We start from the raw sequence: 20,428 nt of genomic DNA, 5'->3' as shown, positions 1-20,428 counted from the left end.
AATTGTAAGTGCAAAACAATTAAATGTTCATCATCATTTCTTTGGGATATATTTTATAGAATCTTCTAGAAATTGATAAATAATTCTCTCACTGTATCAACTGTAACCTCTGTGATGTTCAACACAGGCTACTCATTCTCTACTACTTCATCCTTATTCAACATCATCTTATTTTTCACATTCCCATATCACTTCTATGTCATTGCTTCTCTCTTACTCTCTCTCTCTCTCTCTGTGTAAATCTCTAAGATTTCCACTTTTATTTAAAGTGAAATATCGTGAAGAAGCCAAAGATTGTATCAAACAACAACTTAAAAGATTAGTGCAATGAAAAAATTAACTTCTGAATACATGAGTACGGAGACTCCCAGAAATTTAAAGGGCAAAATTCCAACACAGGCTGGTATGAAAACGTAAGTCCAACAGCAGCAGGGCTTTGCTTTTCTCTCTCAGTATTCACTAGTGGTCATGAGTGAAGTAACTGACACACAAACTTAAGTAATACGTGGTTTCTCTTATATGAATATATATATATATATATATATATATATACACTATATTTATATATATACATATATAATATACAATGTATAATATATATTATATATAATAAAAGCATAATAGAAAAAAGAGTGTAATTCAGCGCAGACAATGTATCTAGAAGCGTACCTTTCCTTAGTACAATTGTTCTACATGTCTTATATGTTTTTTGGCCTATTAGTCTGGTTTTCAATCTGTATACTAGATAATTAACTTTGCAAGGTCTAGTAAGATAAATATATCTGGAAAAATAAAAAGGGGTGGATGGAGGGAGGGAGAGAAAGGAAATTAAATGTGCTATGTACAGGTGCCCATTTCCTTCAGTGAATGCTGTAATTCTGTACTTCAACATGTACTAATAATCAACAAAACGAGAAACGGAAAAAAGACAGGGAAACAGGTGTGGGCCCCCTAGAAAAAGATTAGGACTAAGAGGAAGACAAAGCTCAAAGGAGCGCTTTGCAAATGTCACAGGACACTGCATAAAGAACTTGAAGTGTTAAGATTTCAAGGGAAAAAAGAGAAGACAACCAAACTCAATATTCTTCTGACTTTCTCTTCAAGATTTTTACTGAGATTTGAAGCCCTAGAAAGCAAAAAGCCAGGGAGCCAAACAGAAATCCTTTGAAAAGCAAAGCAAAAATGTTAGCAGTCTTGTGTTATTTGAGAGAGACAGGATAGAACTCATTACAGTGTTTTTGTAGCTATTCTTTATCAAATCAGAAATGTTCCTCTATGCTCCTAGATTTCTAAGAATTCTTATCAGGAACAGGTGCTAGATTTCATCAAGTGCTTTCTCAGCACTGGTTCCTATAATCATAAAACTTTGTTTTTTAGTGTATTTTCTGATACATTAAGTTTAATATTTTAACCTTAATGGTAGGTTTCTGAATATCAAACTAGTCTTAGGACAATGGAATGATTTCCATTTGGTTACAGTGCATCATTTTCTTTCTAGTTTATTTATTTAATTGGTAAATTTTGCTGACAGTCTGGCATGTGAGTTCATAGTTTGCTTGTTGTTCTGTCTTTTTTGCATCCTAGTAATCCTATTTTCATCAAATGAGTTGGAAATTTTCCCCTCAGTTCTCTGAAATAAAATGTGGAAATGTGTTGTTAGTGTTTCTTTAGACGTTACATGCCAGTGGTGTGATCTGGACCTGGAGGCTTTATTTTTCAAGAACATTTAATTAAGACAGTAAATTCTTTTTCACGTTATGACAGTATTTCAATTATTTTTTATATTGTATGCCTTATGGTGGTTGTGTGCTTTAAAGTGCATAAAATTAATTGTGCATATAGTGTGCTAAATAATCCATAATTTATTCATGTTTTTGGGTTTCTCATGATATCTTTCTATAATTTCATCTTGATTTGACAATTCTGTATTTTCCATTTTATGTTTACCTTGCTATAGGTCTGTACTTTTTAATATTTTGCTACAGGTCTGGTATTTTTAATGAATCAGATTTTTCAACTCATTTTTTCTATTTTTCCCATTTTCAAATTCATGTAATTGACTTCTGCTCATTAGTATCTCCTAGCTCTTACATAAGGAAAGAGCTTAGATTATGGATTTAGCATATTGCTTATATTGTACTATATAAACAATATGCATTGGGCCTGGGATTTAGCTCAGTGGCCTAAGTACCTGCCTGGCAAGCACAAGGTCATGAATCAAATCCCTGGTACCCCTTCCCCCATAAAAAGAAAAAAATGCTATTAATTAATCTTTCAACAATAAGAAAAAAATACATAGTACATATTTTATTTGTATAGAAAGACTTTCTATGCAACTTTTCAAATAAATAAGTATGTGTTTTGGTATTAAAATTAGCTGAAAATAGAATTTTGAGATAATTTGATATACCTGGCATTCAATGACATTAAATACATCAAAATATGAAACATGTGTTTAGGTAGATATAAAAATTGTTTACAACAAATTTTGTTGAACATGATGACTCCAATATTATTTGTCTGGCAACTTATTACATTCTAGATTTATTTCAAATATTTCTTCTCAAAGAAGATTTCATAGAAATTCTTATGATTTCTTATACATTTGTGTATTTTGAGTTATACTTGTTTTCACCAGTAAAACTCTGACTAATATAGATTTTGGTACCAGGAATAGGACCATTGCATTGATGTTGCCTGACCATGTAGTTTAAGAGCCTTGGGAATTAATTTTTGAAAAAGTTTTGAGAGACTGGCTTATAGGCAGTCCCTACATGCTATAAACTATAACTGAAACTCTGGTCAAAGTCTGGAAAAACAGAATACTGATGGAAATGCAGCTTGTTAAGATGAAGCTCAGGAGGTTTCTTTTGAGAAGGACTACATCGCCTCCTGGACTGTAGGTAGTAGACTGTGTTTTGGCTGCAAGTGTGTCTGCATTTTGCTTGTGTTTAGAGACATGACCAGGGGAGCAAAAAAAAAAAAAAAAAAAAAAAAAAATTAGTGCAGTATGCTTTTGGGATGGTAGCATGGTTAATTCTTAGAGCTTTTGACCAGATCTATGTTGGAAATTTAGAGCAAGGAACCACTAGAGAAATTTGAAACCTTTGGCCAAAGGGAAGACTGGTAGAACTGTGGGTTGCAAAGATGAAGCAGAGGAGACCATAGTTGTTTAGAACAAGACAATGGAAAATTTAACGGAAATCATTCAATTGAAGGGAAGCGTATATTTGAATTGCAGGAGATCCTTGTGTTTTAGTTTTGCCATGCCATGTTAAAAGTTAATGGGAAGCAAGGACTGTGATTGTAATAAATCTTTTAATATGATTTTAATGGCATTTTCTATGTTTGTAACCAGGTTAATTAATCAAAATGTTGTTTTTAACATTGAATTGTGGTCACCTTTGACTACTTGCTTTTGGTGCAGGAATGAGTACAATAAGAATTGTATCTATGTAATTGTTTTATTGTAAATCTGAGTAGATCAAGACATATTAACTTTTACAAACTGCCATTAAAGACTGATTTAAGGAAACGTATATGCTTATCAACTTGACTGGTGTGGATTATTGTAGAATGGTAACTGGTTTTCAATTTAAACACCAGTTGAGCACAGACAGCCAACCTGAGGACTGTTGCCAGCATATAAAGGAGACCTGGAGAAGAAGGGTAGTTTCTTTATACACTGTTTATAAAATGTTTATAAACATCTTTATAAAATGATTTATTTATACAATGATTATATTAATTGGGTTTGATTCATGTATACAACCTATCCTATTTCTTTGCTGCCGTGTGTGTGTGTGTGTGTGTGTCTGTGTGTGTGTCTGTGTGTGTGTTTGAGACAGGGTTTCACTCTCCTGTTTAGGTTGGTCTTGAATTCACTTTGTAGTCCAGGCTTGCCTCAAACTTGCTGGTATCCTCCTGCCTCAGTCTCCAGAGTGCTGGGATTATAGGTATACTATTCCTTTTATTTGCTCTCCTTCTCCCTCTTTTTCAGCCTCCCTCTGCCTCTATATTCCCTACCCTTTCACAAAAGATCTATCTCTTTGGTTCCTCTTGTTTGTCTTTTATTTTACCCTTTATACTTTGGCGCTCTAATATCAGATATAACATGCAATACTTAAGCTTTTGTGTCTGAATTATTACATTTAATATTATGGTCTCAAGATATATCTGTTTTCCTACAAATGACTCAAATTCATCCTTTACAACTAAATGATATTCCAGTGCACATAAATAGCATATTTTCTTTATGGATTCAGCTGTTGATTGACACATAGGCCACTTTCAAGTTTTAGGTATTTTGAGTTGTTCTACTATAAACGTGGGAATGCATGTATTCTTGTGATACGATATCTTTAAAACTTTTGGGAAGACCCTTAGAAATTAAATAGCTGGTTCAAAGGCCTGCCATGCCAAGGACTGTCTTTCCTTTGCATATTCCTCTACCTAGTAAGCAGCTATAGACTGAAGTGTCTACAAACTGTGAGCTAAATAAAGCTTCCTTCATTTATATCACAAGTGTCAGCATTGTGTCCACACACCAAGAATGTATTTAAGTGCTAAGGCTTGGCATTAGGATGTTCCCATTTTTGGCTGGCAGGCAGGAGATGCTTTTCGAGAGTGATTGAATCTGGAGATTGATTAGTTCATTGCCTTACTGCTACGATTGATGCTGTGAGTGCTACATTCATCCAAGAGCAGGTAGCCTGAATACAATATAAAAGAGGCAAAGAGGTTTGATCTTCTCTTTTTCCCTTTATCTTCTTTTGCTCTTGCTGATTTTGTCATCTTCTGCCTCATGAAATGTTGCCATGTGCCACCCTGCCTTGGAGCCAGCTGATTACAAACTGAAACCTCCACAGACTGTGAGCTGAGTAACACTTTCTTTCTTTAATTTTGGGCACCAAAATTTTTGTCTCAGCAACAAGAGAAAAATTTGTCTCAGCAACAAGAGAAAAGTAAGTAACTAAAACCATAACACAGATATTAACAAACACCTAAATATTACAAACGTGTTTATAGTTTTCAAAATAGTATTAAATTACTGGTAGTATTACCTGTCATATTTCACTTTTCATAGTTAAATTGAAAAGTGAAACAAAACGCACCAATTACTCAAGAGTTTAAAATTTTGAACTAGAAATTCTTTGAGTTAATAATCTAGTGAAAATGTGAACTTGACCCTAGTTACTGAGGCATGCAAATACTTTTATCCTATACTTACGTAGCTAGTTGTTTTTTTCCTATAATAGCTCTAGTGATTATGATTTGAGATAGCTGTGTGAAAAAATAAGCAGCATTGGGGTTTTGTCTATTGGTGTATTTGCCAGACTTCACTGTCAGTTTTCTTCTGAACATCTTACAATGTTGGGCTGTGAGTGCCTTGTTACTCTTGCATCCTGACTGCAAAATACAAATCTTACAAATTGGAGAACACTTTCACATCTTAAATACCAAATGCCAAGTATAGAAGCTCACTTTTTCAGTATCAATGATTGAACCTTGGGCCTTGTCCATGCTAGGTAAGCCCTCTACTACTGAACCACATCCCCAGACCTCTTTGCTGAGAGACTAGTTCTTGTTAAGTTGCCCAGGGTGGCTCATGATTTTCCTGAGTCAGTCTCCTAGCAACTATGATTGTACACATACATCACAATATCTGATTATACAAGCAAGAACATTTTTGATTGCTTGCCAGCTGTTTGAATAGTCACTGTTGCAAGTTTGATGCCTCAATATAGTCTTTGTAGGGCCAGGAATTTAGTTCAGCACATAAGTGCCTGGCAAGTGTGAGGTCATGAGTTTGATCCCCGGTACAAATATATATATATATATATATATATATATATATATATATATTCTTTGTTTTGTTGGCAGTGGGAAAGAACACTGCTTGTTTGTTTCTGTCTGATCAAAGTAGGTGTAGATGTGACACCTTAAGCTCAGAAATGTACTTTCTATTTGACTTCTTCATGAACTTATCTGGAGGTTGGATCCTGTTTCTTCCTCTTATGACATCCTTTACTGTTACCAGCTTATATTGGTGTGGTTTCTTAAAGCATGACTTCTCACATTTCTTACATACCAATTGGATTTCAAAATATTTAACATTATAAGCCAGGGAAGTGCTTTACCAAAAATAATGCAACATTAACTTCACCTTATGAAGTGGTGCAAAGCTGTCATAATGCCAGATTTACATAGATAAAGGTGGGGAACAAAAATATAGCAAAGCAAAATAATATTTGGCAGGAGGTACTCTTATAGAGAAAATTTTGGAAAATATTTATAATCGCTAACAGGGAAAATGACACTGAATCCTTTTTATTTTAATTTTGGTTTTTCAGAGACAGTGTCTGGCTATGTAGCTCAGACTGGTCTTGAACTCACTATGGAGGCCAGGTTGTTCTAAAATTAATAATTATTTTCCTTTGCCAATCCCCAGGGTGCTGGAGTAACAGGTAAAATATACCTAGGAAAAGTTTAGAGGATATATAAATATCATAATACTTATATAAGTACTATATAGATAAGACTAATATCTCTGGTCAATTGTGATAAATAGAATAAGGGAAAAGGACATAAATGGAAATAAAATGCAGATAAACAGAGGAAAAAGGAAAGAAGAGAGGAAGGGAAGAGTAGGGCAGTATATTCTAGGTGGGGTGTAAGTAAATTAGGATTAGAGTAAACACCAAAGGAGTGAATAAAAAAACTAAGAGTAGGATTTACTGCATATGAAAACAGAGACTTTATATACGGAATATGAAGAAACTACAAAAATTGTCAATAATGTGTTTCATAATTTGGCTGATTAAATTAAGAAAGGGCATATAGTTGATCCCTGTAGGACACACCTGAAAGAACAAGTTTGTTGGAGCAGAAACTCTACTTGAATGAAGTATGCTGCCATCAAGTTGTGCAGCTGAAATGAGGCCAAACACATATACCTAGGGACTCTGAGATGAAAGTCATAAGTAAAAGATGACAGTTAATGTCATGAGATGTGATAAAATCACACACGGGTAAAGGAATGAGAAAAAAGACATGGCCTGGAGATAAAACAAAGATGACCCTAATTTTCTCAAGAAGCTTCTACTTTTGAGGAAAGCTTTGAAGTTCCCCAGGTTTCACTAATATTGATTAATTTGGACATCAGCTTGTCTCTCCAGGAATATTTTAGCTTGCAATATACCTGCCCAGGGCATTTTCATGTAAAATTGTTTCAAAGTTTTGCAAACACATTCATTTTCATTTTCATTATTTAGAGACCACTTTTAATTTCTCTAATTAAAACCACATAGATAAGACTACAGTAAAAATGAAAAATAAGTTTAATGTTTCTACACTAGTCTAGCTGTTAATTTCTGCAGTCATGTGAAAAAAAACTTATGGAACATTCAGTACACACTCCATTAAAAAAAATAAAAAAAATAAAAAAAAAACAAAAAACAGAGCTGGGAATGGTGGCTCATGCCTGTAATCCCAGCACTTGGGAGGCTGAGACAGGAGGATCATTGCGAGTTCAAGACCAGCCTGGGCTACAAAGTGAGCTCAAGTCCAGACCTCAAGTTCAGGTCTGCATAGCGAGACCCTGTCTCAAAAAGACAAAAAATTAAAAAAAAAAAAAAATCCACGAAGAAAAACTCCAGAAAACAGTGAAGTCTTATATTGCTGTGAGAGCTGACTCCATTTTTTGTACTCAATCATCATTTTAAATGAAAATATTTTAGAGAAACTTCATTAAAAATAGTTCTTATAAAAGCACGGCCACTATTACATATGATCAAGCAGGTAGGAGACATTTCACAGAGACATGATACAGTACTGTGCTACATCTAAAATACTAAGGATTCAGATCAGAAGCATCATTTCAAACTTGAGCCTACTTTTCCAGCCAATGGTCCAAAAGATTGTACAGAGCAGTTAAACAAGATTTTCTTTCAAGAGTCACACAGTTTAATCCACACTCTCTTCATGAAATCAGTTAAAAAACACTGAATTCATAAAATGATCAAGAGAAGCCAAGCAAGACTCAGCCTAACTAGTATTTTATCAAATCTGTCACATTTGAACAGTGAGACTGCCACTGAGGAAAGGAGTTGCCAAGCAGAGCTTTAAAGATTCGGATCACAACCAAAACACTGAATCATTTTAAAGAGAAACAGTAACTGAGCATTGCTCCTCTGAGTTTGTTCGAGAACCATCTGTCCAGCATTCAGGAGGAAGGGTAGATCAGTTAATATAGTACTTAGATGGAAAGATTATTAATTCTAAGTCAAATATTTTAGTGAGTTTTAGAAGACTGATACTGTAATATTATGTTACTTCTTAGTTGATTACAGTGTTGTGTTTGCGTTATTACTAGATTAACTGGAAACCATTCAGATAAAAACCTACCTGGCCAGGTTGTGTGTTTATGATGAACAAATTTTGTTTATTTTAAAGTAAAAAAAAAATACTTTGTTTTTTCTCCTGAGTCTCATTGAGTAAGTTTTCGAGCAAATGACTATTTTTTAGAGTAGTTCTGGTTCACAACAAAACTAAGGTACAGAGATGTTCATGTCCTCCCATACGCACACATAACTTTCTCCATAATCTGTATTTCTCAACAAAAATGGTACATTTGCTACAACTAATCATACATCATTATCATCCCGAGTCCAGCAATTGCTTACATTAGGTTTGCCATCAGTTCTGTGCATCCTATGGGTTGTACAGCTACAATTACCTACAATCTTATTTACAATCTTATTTTAAGGTACACAAAGGATTAGAAACTTCTGTGCTATGCTTACTCATCTCTATCTTTTTCCCAAAGCGTGGATATCACTAAAACTTTTGCTATTTCCATAATTTCCCCTTTTCTAGAATATTGCATAGTGGAAATCATAAAATACATAGAATTTTCAGCAAGACTTTCTTCACCTAATAATTTGCATTTAAATTTATTCCATATTTTTTCATAGTTTAATAGTTAATACCTTTAAATGCTGAATAAAATTCCACTATCTGAGTGTATCACCATTTATTAATTTGCTCACCCCATGAAAAATGTATTGGTTACAAAATTTGGAAAATATGAGTAAAACTGAAAGAAATAACTTTGGGTAGGTTTTTGTGTAGTTATACATTTTCTTCTTCTGAAGATAAATAGCACACAGCACAACTGTTGGGTTTTATGATTAAGAGGAAGTAAGATTTTTAAAAAAATACAGCTATTTTGTAAAACAGAAAGTCAGGGATGCATGGAGGATGGGGATGGCAAAGGAGAAGCCAAGAGATGAAGGGATACAGGATGGAGATAGATCATTCTCGGCCATGTATCTAGTGATCCACTTCCTACAACAAGGCTTCATTCACAACATCACATTAGGCTACAAACTCATCAGCAGACTCATTCATTGCTGATTAACACATTCACTAATCCAATAACAACCTCAAAACCCTAATTATAAGGGGTGTTAGGGAGACATCTGTATATAAATCATAACATGTAATGAATAAGAGTTCTTGCTGTTCTCTACATGTTTACCTTCTTGTAAGTATTTTGTGTTAGAATGTTGTGGAGTTTTTTGTCATTCAAGTAAGTATTTAGTGCTGTTTGATTTCAAGTTGCTTTTGCTTAATGAGACATGACACGTAGCAACATTCCTATCTATATTTCATATTTCATACCTATAATTCATATTTCCTACCTATATTTCTTCTGTAGTCCAATATATGTTAAAATATTTGGCAACATTTTTATTTGAGTGTTTTTATTCTCATTAAGATATTAGGATTATTTACACATTTTGGATAAAACATATTTGGCATATACATTTTAAGAATATTTACTTCCAAATGCTGTACTATTTTTTTCTTCTCATGATTCCCATCTGTTGCTGAAATAAAAAAAAAATTAGTTTAATCATATGTAGCTTACCAATTCTTTCTTTCATAGATCTTACTTCAGTGCCATATTTTAAAAGTTATATCCAAATTCAGTCATATACTACATTATCATTTCCTATGTAATTTGTAATTTTACGTTTTACACTTAGATATATCATTTAACTTATTTTTATGGACAATTTAAAATCTGTGTCTAGTTTCATTTCTTTTTTTGCATGCATATGTTCAGCTACTCAAACGATATGTGACAAAAGTACCATGACTTTTCCCACTGTTTCCTTTACTCTTTGCTAAAGATCAATTAACTACTTTTGTGTGGTGATAAGCTTTTGAGATATTTTAGCATAACAGTATGTAAGAATTTCAATTCTGATTAATCCAGATTTTACTTCCCCTCACGTATTTTTTAGTGCTTTTAACATTAATACTAAAAATAGCTATTTTAAACGTAAAGAATCGGTGGAAATATTTAACCTGTGTCAGAGAAACATGAAATGAAATTTAAAAATTCTACAGGGCCAGAAAGCTATGCTTCAAATGGATTGAGTCTTGTCTAAAAGACACAGAATCCAATATAAAAGTGAGACATCATCAAAATTGGATTTTTGTTTTTTGCAAAACAGAAGAATAAGCAATTATATTCTTGAAACTTGGTATTTTATCAATATATCTACTAAACCAACTCCACTAATATCAATAAACTTTTACTGCAGTTATTTTTCTAAGTTGTCTCTGCTTAAAATTAGAAAAAAAAATGTGTGTTCATTTTCAATTGGCATTTTCTCTTATTTACATGATATCATTATTTAGAGCAACAGCAGCTGGTCTAACTGTGCTCACCTGTGCTAACATGCTAAGCATATGGCAATTTGAACTGCAAGATTTATTTTTTGGATGGGAACATCATGCACATAAGTGGACCTCTGGGAGAATAATAGAACATACTGGTCTCACTTCAGTAGTTTGGTGAGTGAGAAGACTTTATATGTTTGAGATTTTGTTAATTATTGCCATATCTACACAAGCAAACTGAAGTGAAGGGATTATGCAAGTATTTGGCTGAAACAAATAAAAATGAAATTTCGTCTTAAGTAAACATTCTGAGATAGTTTCTCAGTAAAATCTAGAAGCACCTGCCTTAATTAATCTATTTAAACGCTTATGACCATGAATTAATGCACTATATTTGCACATAAATGTGTAATTGTTGTCTTTAATACTTCTTTGTAGTAAATATTTTTATTATTGATGTGGTTTATTTTAGTTATGCTAACTAAAATGAACATATTTTGCTAAAATATATTTAAAGGGGGAGGTATTCAAAATTGTTTAGAAATATACTTTCCGTAATACAAATTAAAATTTTTCTCATTTCCAAGCACATTTTTAGCTCAGTATAGCAAGTGAGATTTCCAAGGGTCCTTGGTTTTTGGGAGCATAAACCCCTAAAATATCTAAACATGCCCAAACAAAATTTCTCAACTTCAATGAAGTAGTAAGTGCTCACATAGTTTGTGGATTAAATGCAATAAATGTCCAATATAAATTTTTTGAAGAAATTACTGAATTTATAAATTACAAATGAATTTATAATGTGGCTTACAGGCCTGTTGTGTGAATCGCAATATGAGGTAAGACTGTTCTTACTCAAGCTTTAGAAAGTCAGAACTGAGATAGATTTAAAACAATATGAAAATGCTTTTATTCATGTTGACTGTTATTATATTTCAAATTCCTTCAAAAAGGCAACCCAAATCCTTTGAAAAAATATATATGTATTTCTCAAATATCTTTGTGTAGCCAAATTGTTCCTAGTATTTCCATTAAGGCTATATACATTTTCCTGTTTTATTTTATAGTAATCATGGATGAATATTTTGTCACATATTTTGTTAAAGAAAAGCATGAGGGTTAAACAGAAAAGTATATTTCACCAAGTCTGAGAAGCTTGCATGTAAGAAGTCACTTCTTAGATTTTAGTGAACTAACATTAGCTGAACTAGCATCAATTTGAAAGCAATATCTAGAAAAGTACCATTTTTATCTGGTATCCAGAAGGCTGCAAGAATTGTCAATCTGTCCTACCACTGTTGGACCATAAGATAAAAAAAAAAAAAAATTGTCAGTTTACACTTCCATCTATTAGAGACAACATACCAGCATGCATGCATGGAGAATCAAGCTGATAAAAGGATAAAACCAGAGTATGTCACTTGCCCGTGACATACATTGTCATTATATAGTCTGGCTTCTTTATTAAAAGATGCAGTACTACCATATAAGCTATCAAGTCAAGGACTAACTGTTCTGCTTTGAAGATATAAACAAAATGACTTAAGAGTTAAAATCAACATACTAAAAAGATGTGTACTTACCCATGTTTACAGAAGCACATTTATAATAGCTACACAGTCATGGGAAGCTCTGAGGGAGTGGGAGAATCTGCCCAGGCTGTGGCTGATGCACTTGCTGGCAGTGGATGCTGCCTGTCTTCAAGGTGTGTTAGCGCCCTCTGAGCCTGTCTATTGGATGCCTGTTTGTTTTCACAGTATAACAACTACTTTAGTATAGAACAAATGGTCCATTAGAGATCAGAGCAGAAGTCAGGGTGACTATTTTGTACTTATTTAAAAATTCACATTTTCCATTTTTTAAAGTTTTCATTAGTTGTACAAGCTACCGATATTCTGTGTCAATGCTGTAAAGAAAAACTCAAAGAATTATCACCAGATAGGTTTTTTAAGAAGTCAGTGTTGTTGTAAAATTTCTATATTGCTCATAGAAATAACTGTGAAAATTGTCAAGCACTAATTACTATTTTTATTATATCTTTAATTAAAATACGATAAACTCTAAGTACAGGGCTAATAACATAGTATGTGTTCTGAAACTGTAAGATGGTGAGAAACTAAAACAAAATTAATTTGCAAATTTCCTATTTCAATTAGTTGCATGCTTAGGATCAGACTAATTATAGCTATATAAGGGTCTAAGAATAATAATTTTCACATTAAATACAGTGCATTAGTTCTATAGTACAGCCATCTAATTTGGGTGTTCCTTTTGGAAATAAGTTCTGTATGATTTACCACTGTGTTGCTGATTGTCCCTAAAGGTTTCCGTGAGTAGATACACAGAGAAAAATTTCATTAAACTATATTAAAGCATGGGGACAAATCTTCTGGAAGCAAATACATTTAACATCCACGATAGTCCTGCTAAAATACACTGGCATTCAATAATGTGCTTGTGTAAGTGCACAACACAAACAGCCTCAATTTATGTTTCCCTTTTTTCCCCTTTGGCTTTTATGTTTTCAGTTCTGTTTTAGAGTTAAGCCATATTCTTAACAAATTATGGAGCTGGAAAACTTATTCTTCATTTTGCTGATTTTAAAGATTAGTTTCTTTTTCCTTTCATGCTAATCTTTCTCTTTGGCTGCATTTAGAATTCATTTAAAGTGAAGGATTGTTTTGGATTAGAGACTTCCTAATATCACATATTGTGTCTTTCATCAAAGTCTGGAAGAATCTGACAGATCTATTTAGTGTGCCCTTTGAATTCTCAGAGGACTCTTTTTTCTTTCTGTGGAGTGATTTTTTTCCTCTACAGATATCCAGTGTTCTCTTTTCTTTAACAAACTCTTGAGCACAGAGAAATACTGTCACTTTATCTGTCATGTTCCCTTATTAATTGATGGATTTTTCTTTGAAATAAAACAGTTTCTGCCAATGTATTACCTAAACCAGACAGTGCACTTTAAATGTTTCATCGTTGAGTGGTAGGTCTAATGGAATTCTTTTTCAGCATTCCTGCCAGACAGGGGAAGTTATTGAAAAGAGTTATACTAGGGTATTTCCAATCCAAAAGATAGACAGCAGAAAATAGCTAAGGTTGAGCTGCAGAAAGACTATCCTGGCTGCTACAGCACTTGAAAGTCTGAGTTTCAAATTCCTCCAATTCCAGTTCCATTCCTATCCCTATCTGCTCTCACATGTCTGTCTTAAAAATACCCTCCATGGGAACACTCATGGGATTTTCATCTCTTCTTTTCCTCTTCAGGTGGCACTTTGGCCTCTTCTCTTTGGCTAATTATTTTTAAATGAAAATGAGTTTTAACAATTTTTCCTTTTAAAATATGAACATATAATTTTTCTGGTTTTCATGGCTATTTCTAATTTTAGTGATGATATTTTGAAAATAAAATACATTGTCATTATATGGTCTGGCTTCTTTATTAAAAGATGCAGTACTACCATATAAGCTTTCAAGATGCATGGTAAATCTACAGTCTTTACTAATTAATGAAATAAAATTGTTACTTAGGCTTACCCATTTTACTTCTGTTACAAAAATAACAGATATCAAATTAAGAATTATGCAGTGTAGCAAACATAATAGTATAAGAGTAAGATACGATAGAGTATTACAAATAGGTTTTGTATTTATCTAAACTGGGAAATCTAGACCAGTTAATGTAAATAACTCACCCAACGTCCGTAACTGAATTTGGGCAGAGTTTGGGCATGAAACATGGCAGATAAATTGTCAGCAAAAGATCTTGAAGGAAATATTTATACAGGTCAGGGAAGAAACCTCAAAGTGAATTATGAGGCAGAAGTTTAATAAAATGAAGTTGGCTTATTCTGATGACTAAGAGGGCTAAATGTATCAACTAAATCAACAAAGATTTTCTATATTTAAATTACATGCTAGGTTTCTATCCCGTCAAAGCTTAAAGAGCAAGAGATATAGAGAACCCAGGAACATTACTGGTCATAATATAGTCTAACATCATCACGTAGGGAAGTAGGCACAATTCTAAGAAAATGAAAGGGAATGTATCTAATACATACATAACCAATAAAAACATCCAAAATATTATTTATATTTGTGCAAATTATGTTATCAAAACATTAAAAGCAAAACACTTAAGAAAATACTGTCAAGAATTTTATATTAGAATAATTCTGTCGTTTTTCAAAACCTGCTCAATAAAATAACTAATATCTATATCTATTTGCCTTTGATAAAGAGAAAGTGTCAATATCAATGAGTTTTTCTATATACTTTCCACAGTGAATTTCTAATCTATACAATTATTTGATAGAAATAGCTGGTAGCCTGATTCACTTGACCATCATTAAGATGAGTGTAAGCTCCAAGTACTTAATAGATTTTGGCACTATGCTCACAGTTGTGTTACCTACCAAATGCAAGGCTTGCTGCCTACAGATCATCTGTTAAGGAACTGCTGCTCGGAGAAGTTCCAGAAGTCAGGGCACAGTTACAAATTCAACTGTGCACAATTCCTGATTGCTTCAAAGCGAGGCATTCTTGTTATAGGAGGAATACGTGTACCCCTCCCCAGATCCATGTTTTGGAACTTAATATTCAGTGTGTGGTATCTGTGGTTAGGATCATTGGGAAATAATTTGTGATGAGGGTGAAGCCTTTGTGAATGAGATTAGAGGTTATTTTAAAAAGTTGTAAAGAACATTTTGACACCTTGATGTTTATAAGTCCAGCAAACTATGGTGTTTTAGTCTAACAATTTAAACAGACTGACAACACGAGAGAGAGAGAATCACTTTTGTCACTTGAAGCTCAGAGGAATCTAAGAACCCAAATTCAATCTTACCTTTCATATAATTAAGAAAATATCTTTCTTAGAATCAAATTAAAGCAAGCTGTATTTAGTGGTCTATTTTTTTTTTTGATTAGCAACTTCAAAAACTAGGATAAATACATGTACAATATACCAGTGGATACATGCATTATAGAGAAAATAGACAAAAATTAACATGGTTAGGAAAGAATGAAATTTACTTATTTAATAAAGCATAGTCTGAAAAGCTCTACAGATGAAATAGAATTTACATAATATGAAGGAGATGAGCTAGAACTCTGTATTTATCTCTGTGAGTAGTGTTCTGCACAAAAGGAACAACAAAACAAAAGTGAGACTGATCTTGTAACATTCCAAGAAAGTAAAGACACAAATGTTTGGCGATGGAAAGACTGTTACAGAACGTCTAAGGCAACTGAGTGTTAACAGGAAGAAGGTTTCTATTGGAATTTTGTCTTTTACGCTGAATCGGTGGGTGGATTTATGAAGAAGAATGGGAAATATAACACAGTTTTAAGTGATCATTCTGGAAGCCAGATGAACATAGAGTTTTACTGTAATGAAACTATTTTGCTGCAATAATTAATATTTTAAAATTCTCATTGTTCAGCAACCTTAAAGTGGCTTCTCATTTATTGTGTGTTTACACTGTCAATAACGAAGTGCATTGTGTTAAATGCAGTTACTCGAGGGTGCAAATGATGGACTTGCTTCCATAACCAGAGAACAAAATAAAGAGCGTGATGAGTTACAACAGAGTCCGTGCATACTTATTGATCAGACTTTGCAGTGGTTTCTTACTGAGAGCATCTTTCTAGTGTGCAATTCTCAGAAATTCTCTTTTCATTTTATCCTACCATGGACATTTTTTTCATCATTTCATCTGTTTCCCTGGTCAGTGTATCCATCTTATTTTTTTTTTTTTGATACCGATAAAATTGTTTATGTTTTTTCTTTTGATAAGTGTCTGATCAGTTAATTTTCCCATTTATTGATTTAGATATTATATCTTTTGGGTTTTTTGAGTTATTTATAAATTCTAGATATAAATGTTATATTAGAGAAGTAACTGGAAAGGTTTTCTTCCCTTCTGCACATTTTCTCTCCACTTTCTTGACTGATTCATTTTTGAGAAGCTTCCTAATAAGTCCTATTGGCTAATCATTGCTATTATTTCTTATGATACTGAAGTTCTACTTAGGAAGTCTCTAAGCCTATGATTTTGTTTCCTCAAAGTTTACTTATTTTTTTAATTTTAAAAAGATACAAACAAAAAAAGGATAAAAAAGATGCAGAATTTAAAAAAGAAATATGAAATTAACACTAGTTAATATATTGCATATATTATCTTGTAAAGCTTGTAATATATTGCATATTTAGCTTGCATATATTATCTTGGTAAGCAGTTGTTCAGGTTATAAGATTTGGGTATGGAAAACAATGATCAAATAATCAGACAATGGAAACATAACTATTCTTTTTGGTAAACAGAGATAATGATACAAAGAAGATAAACATGGCCCCTGCACAAAGATTAGTTCTTGCAGTTTAAATGGTTCAGGATGTGAAAGAAGTCATTTTACTATTTTGAAATGATATTTGTACAGGGAAAGAAGTATGGATTGAATTTCAGTCTTCTAAAATATGGATGTCCAGTTTTCCCCAGACTACTTGCTGTAGAGACTGTTCATTTTTCCAATGTGTGGCTTTGGTTTCATTGTTAAGAGTCAGATAGCTGTGGCTGTATGAGTCTGTTTGTGTGTCCTCTACTGTGGTTCATTGGTTTATTTGTCTATTTTCATGCCAGTACAATGTTGTTATTTTTAACTGTGGCTTTGTAATATTATTTGAAATCTAGTATTTTGATGCTACCTGTCTTGTATCTGCCAATTATTGTTCTTTTGTGTTTCCATATGAAATTTATGATTGTTTTCGAGTTCTGTGAAAAAATGCCATTGGAATTTTGATGGTGATTATAATCAAATATGTGGATTTCTTTTGGTAATAGGGAAGTTTAACAATCTTAAATCTTCTAATTCATGAGGTCTTTCTGTATTCTAGTAACATCTCTAATCTCTTTCTTAGGTGATCTCTACACTTCCTTGTAGAAGTCTTTCACTTTCTTAGATTGATTCCTAGATATTTCTTTTTCATAGCAATTATGAATGAGATTGTTTTCCTTGTTACTTAGTTTGTTATTTACATGTAAAAATGATGTCTTTATGTTGATCCTTCATTGAGGGTTGTTCAACCATAAAAGAAAAATATTATTTAATTTTGCAACTTTCTAAATTTTCATTAATTCCAGGAGACTTAGGACCCAAGAAATATTTTTTGAGACGGGTGTTGCATGTAGTTTAAGCAGGCTCTAAAAGCACTATGTAGTGCAAGCTGGCCTCCAAAGTACAGTGATCCTCCTGATTCAGCCTCCTAAATGCTGAAATTAGAGGTATGTGCCACAATATCTGGATCCAACAAACATTTTCTCTTTAATAGTCTCAGTATAATAAGCTAACGATTGTTTTGGCAGTATAATACATCAAACTTTAATGATCTGTTCCTGTTTCTGGTTCAATCAGCTATAGGAGTTAAGAATCTCAGTCACATTTTTGATACCTGTTCTACTTTTTGAACTAAACTGAGTGTACACTAAACATATATTTCTTTAGGTGTTCTTGTGAAACTAGAAACTTTTACTATGTAATTAGTTCATTCAGAGCATGCATTAAGCAGATGTAGTGTCATACTTTTGTATTGACCCTTGCTCACTAGGCGAAATTTTAATTAGCATCTTCTTAAAGTTTTCAGTTTTGTTTTCACTAAAGAAGATGAAAATCAATTGAATATGGAAATTAAATTTCTACACTTTTTAAAATTTTCTTCAAGTCCCTATCATTTCTTTTAGCAAACATATCAACTGTTCACCTCTGATATTTAGTATGTGAAAATTTTTATTCTTGTTCTTTGGTCTAAAGCTATAAGCTCAATAGGTATATTTACTCTCTTTGTTATATGTGAGAAATTTATGTTCTGTGTCAATAAACCACCATGTACCCAAACAGCAATATTTTTATTTATAACTCTTCATCATAACCAATGCCAGAAATTTTTATTTTTGGTTGTTAGCCATCCTTTGAAAAAAAAATTCCATACTTGTTAACCTATGATAAACTGAACAAATTTCCAACCTGAAAGTGTCAGTCTGTGAAAGCAATTTATCTTTTTCGCTTATCAGATTCCGGAGACCCAGTGTTCTGGTGTAAACCAAATATGAGATTGTTGTGGCAGAAATCAGGAGAAAGTTGAACATGAAAAAAAAAAGGTCTAGGCAAGATTTTTATTTTCTATCCTTTATTTCTTGGAACTTCATATGAAAGTTATGATTTTTTATTTTAAAAATAAAAAAATAATAAAAATGATGATGAATTAAAAAACAATAGGAGATTAACACTGGCTATGTTATCTTCAGAGTAACTGTTCAGATTATGAGGTATAGATGTGAAAAAAATTATCAAATAATTGAACAAATCAAGCACAAATTGTTCTTTCTGATGAACTAACAGAGATTAGTATTATACTATCTCTTGTGTGTATGTATATACATATATATGACTATATATAGACATATAATATTTTCTCCTTGCCCCTCCTCAGTTGTTCTTTCTTTTGACAAGTGACTAAATAAGACGCACTAATGAAATAAAACATGAGATAAAAATTTAAAGAGTCTTCTTCCTTGAGGAAACACCAGATGGAGGATGACGCCATTGCAGCAGTAGGACCGGGAGGTTCCAGGGGGCCCATGCATGGGAGGCCGCAGTGGCTTCTGTGGAGGCTTCTGAAGTGGCCTTCGAGGCCGTGGAGCTTGTGGTGGTAAGGCCGAGGACAAGGAGTGGATTTCTGTCATCAAGCTGCACTGACTGGTCAAGGACATGAAGATCAAGTCCCTGGAGGAAAGTTTTCTCTTCTCCCTACTCATCAAGGAGTCTGACACTATTGACGTTTTCCTGGGTGCATCCCTCAAAGATGAAGTCCTGAAGATCATGCCTGTGCAGAACCAAACTCGTGCTGGCCAGGGGACCAGACTCAAGGCATTTGTCGTCCCTGGGGAATACAAAAGTCACGTGGCTCTGGATTTAAAGTGTTCTAAGGAGGTAGCCACTGCCATTCGGGGGGCCATCATCCTGGACAAACTCTCCATTGCTCCTGAGAGGAGAGGCCACTGGGGAAACAAGATTGACAAGCCCCACACAGTCCCTTGCCAGCTGCCAGGCCGCTGTGACTCTGTGTGGTGTGTCTGATCCCCGAACCCAAAGGCACTGGGGTTGTCTCAGGCCTTATGCCCAAAGTGATGCTGCTCATAGCTGGTATTGATGACTGCTACACCTTTGCCTGGGACTGTACTGCTACTTTGGGCAATTTTGCTAAGGCACCTTTGATGCCATCTCTAAGACCTACAGTTACCTACATGACTCCTGACCTCTAGAAAGAGACTGTGTTCACAAAGTCTCCCTACCAGGAATTCACTGACTGTCTTGTGAAAACCCACACTAGTCTCTGATCAAAGGACTCAAGCTCCAGCGGTAGGTACAACATAAGGGTTTTTACACAAGAAAAATAAAATGAATGAAATCTGAAAAAAAAAAAAAAAACGTAGAGTCAAGAATCCATGGATACTTCTGACTCAGGTGAATACAATAAAGTTGTCTGTTAAGAAAGATGAAGAAGATATAGACAAAACCATCTTGGCACATGGAATGAAAACTTCAGGATGGCATACATTAATTTTGAGATGCATGCTGTATGTGCAGTTCTTTACATGTGCCTGAGTTTCAGAAGATAAGCCCCTTCATCTACCAAGGATACAAGGTTTTACTTATGATATAAAGCCAAACC

At 33.5% G+C, this 20,428-nt stretch overlaps 1 pseudogene; it reads left to right on the top strand.

Moving 5' to 3' along the window:
* Nucleotides 1–19,283: 19,283 nt before the first annotated feature.
* Nucleotides 19,284–20,130, top strand: LOC100735752 (small ribosomal subunit protein uS5-like; annotated as a pseudogene).
* Nucleotides 20,131–20,428: the final 298 nt, after the last annotated feature.

This window comes from Cavia porcellus, unplaced genomic scaffold (genome assembly GCF_034190915.1).
Source record: "Cavia porcellus strain 051 isolate PalLab524CR breed Dunkin Hartley unplaced genomic scaffold, mCavPor4.1 scaffold_1, whole genome shotgun sequence".
Lineage (NCBI taxonomy): Eukaryota > Metazoa > Chordata > Mammalia > Rodentia > Caviidae > Cavia > Cavia porcellus.
This window is presented reverse-complemented; position numbering and strand designations above follow the sequence as displayed.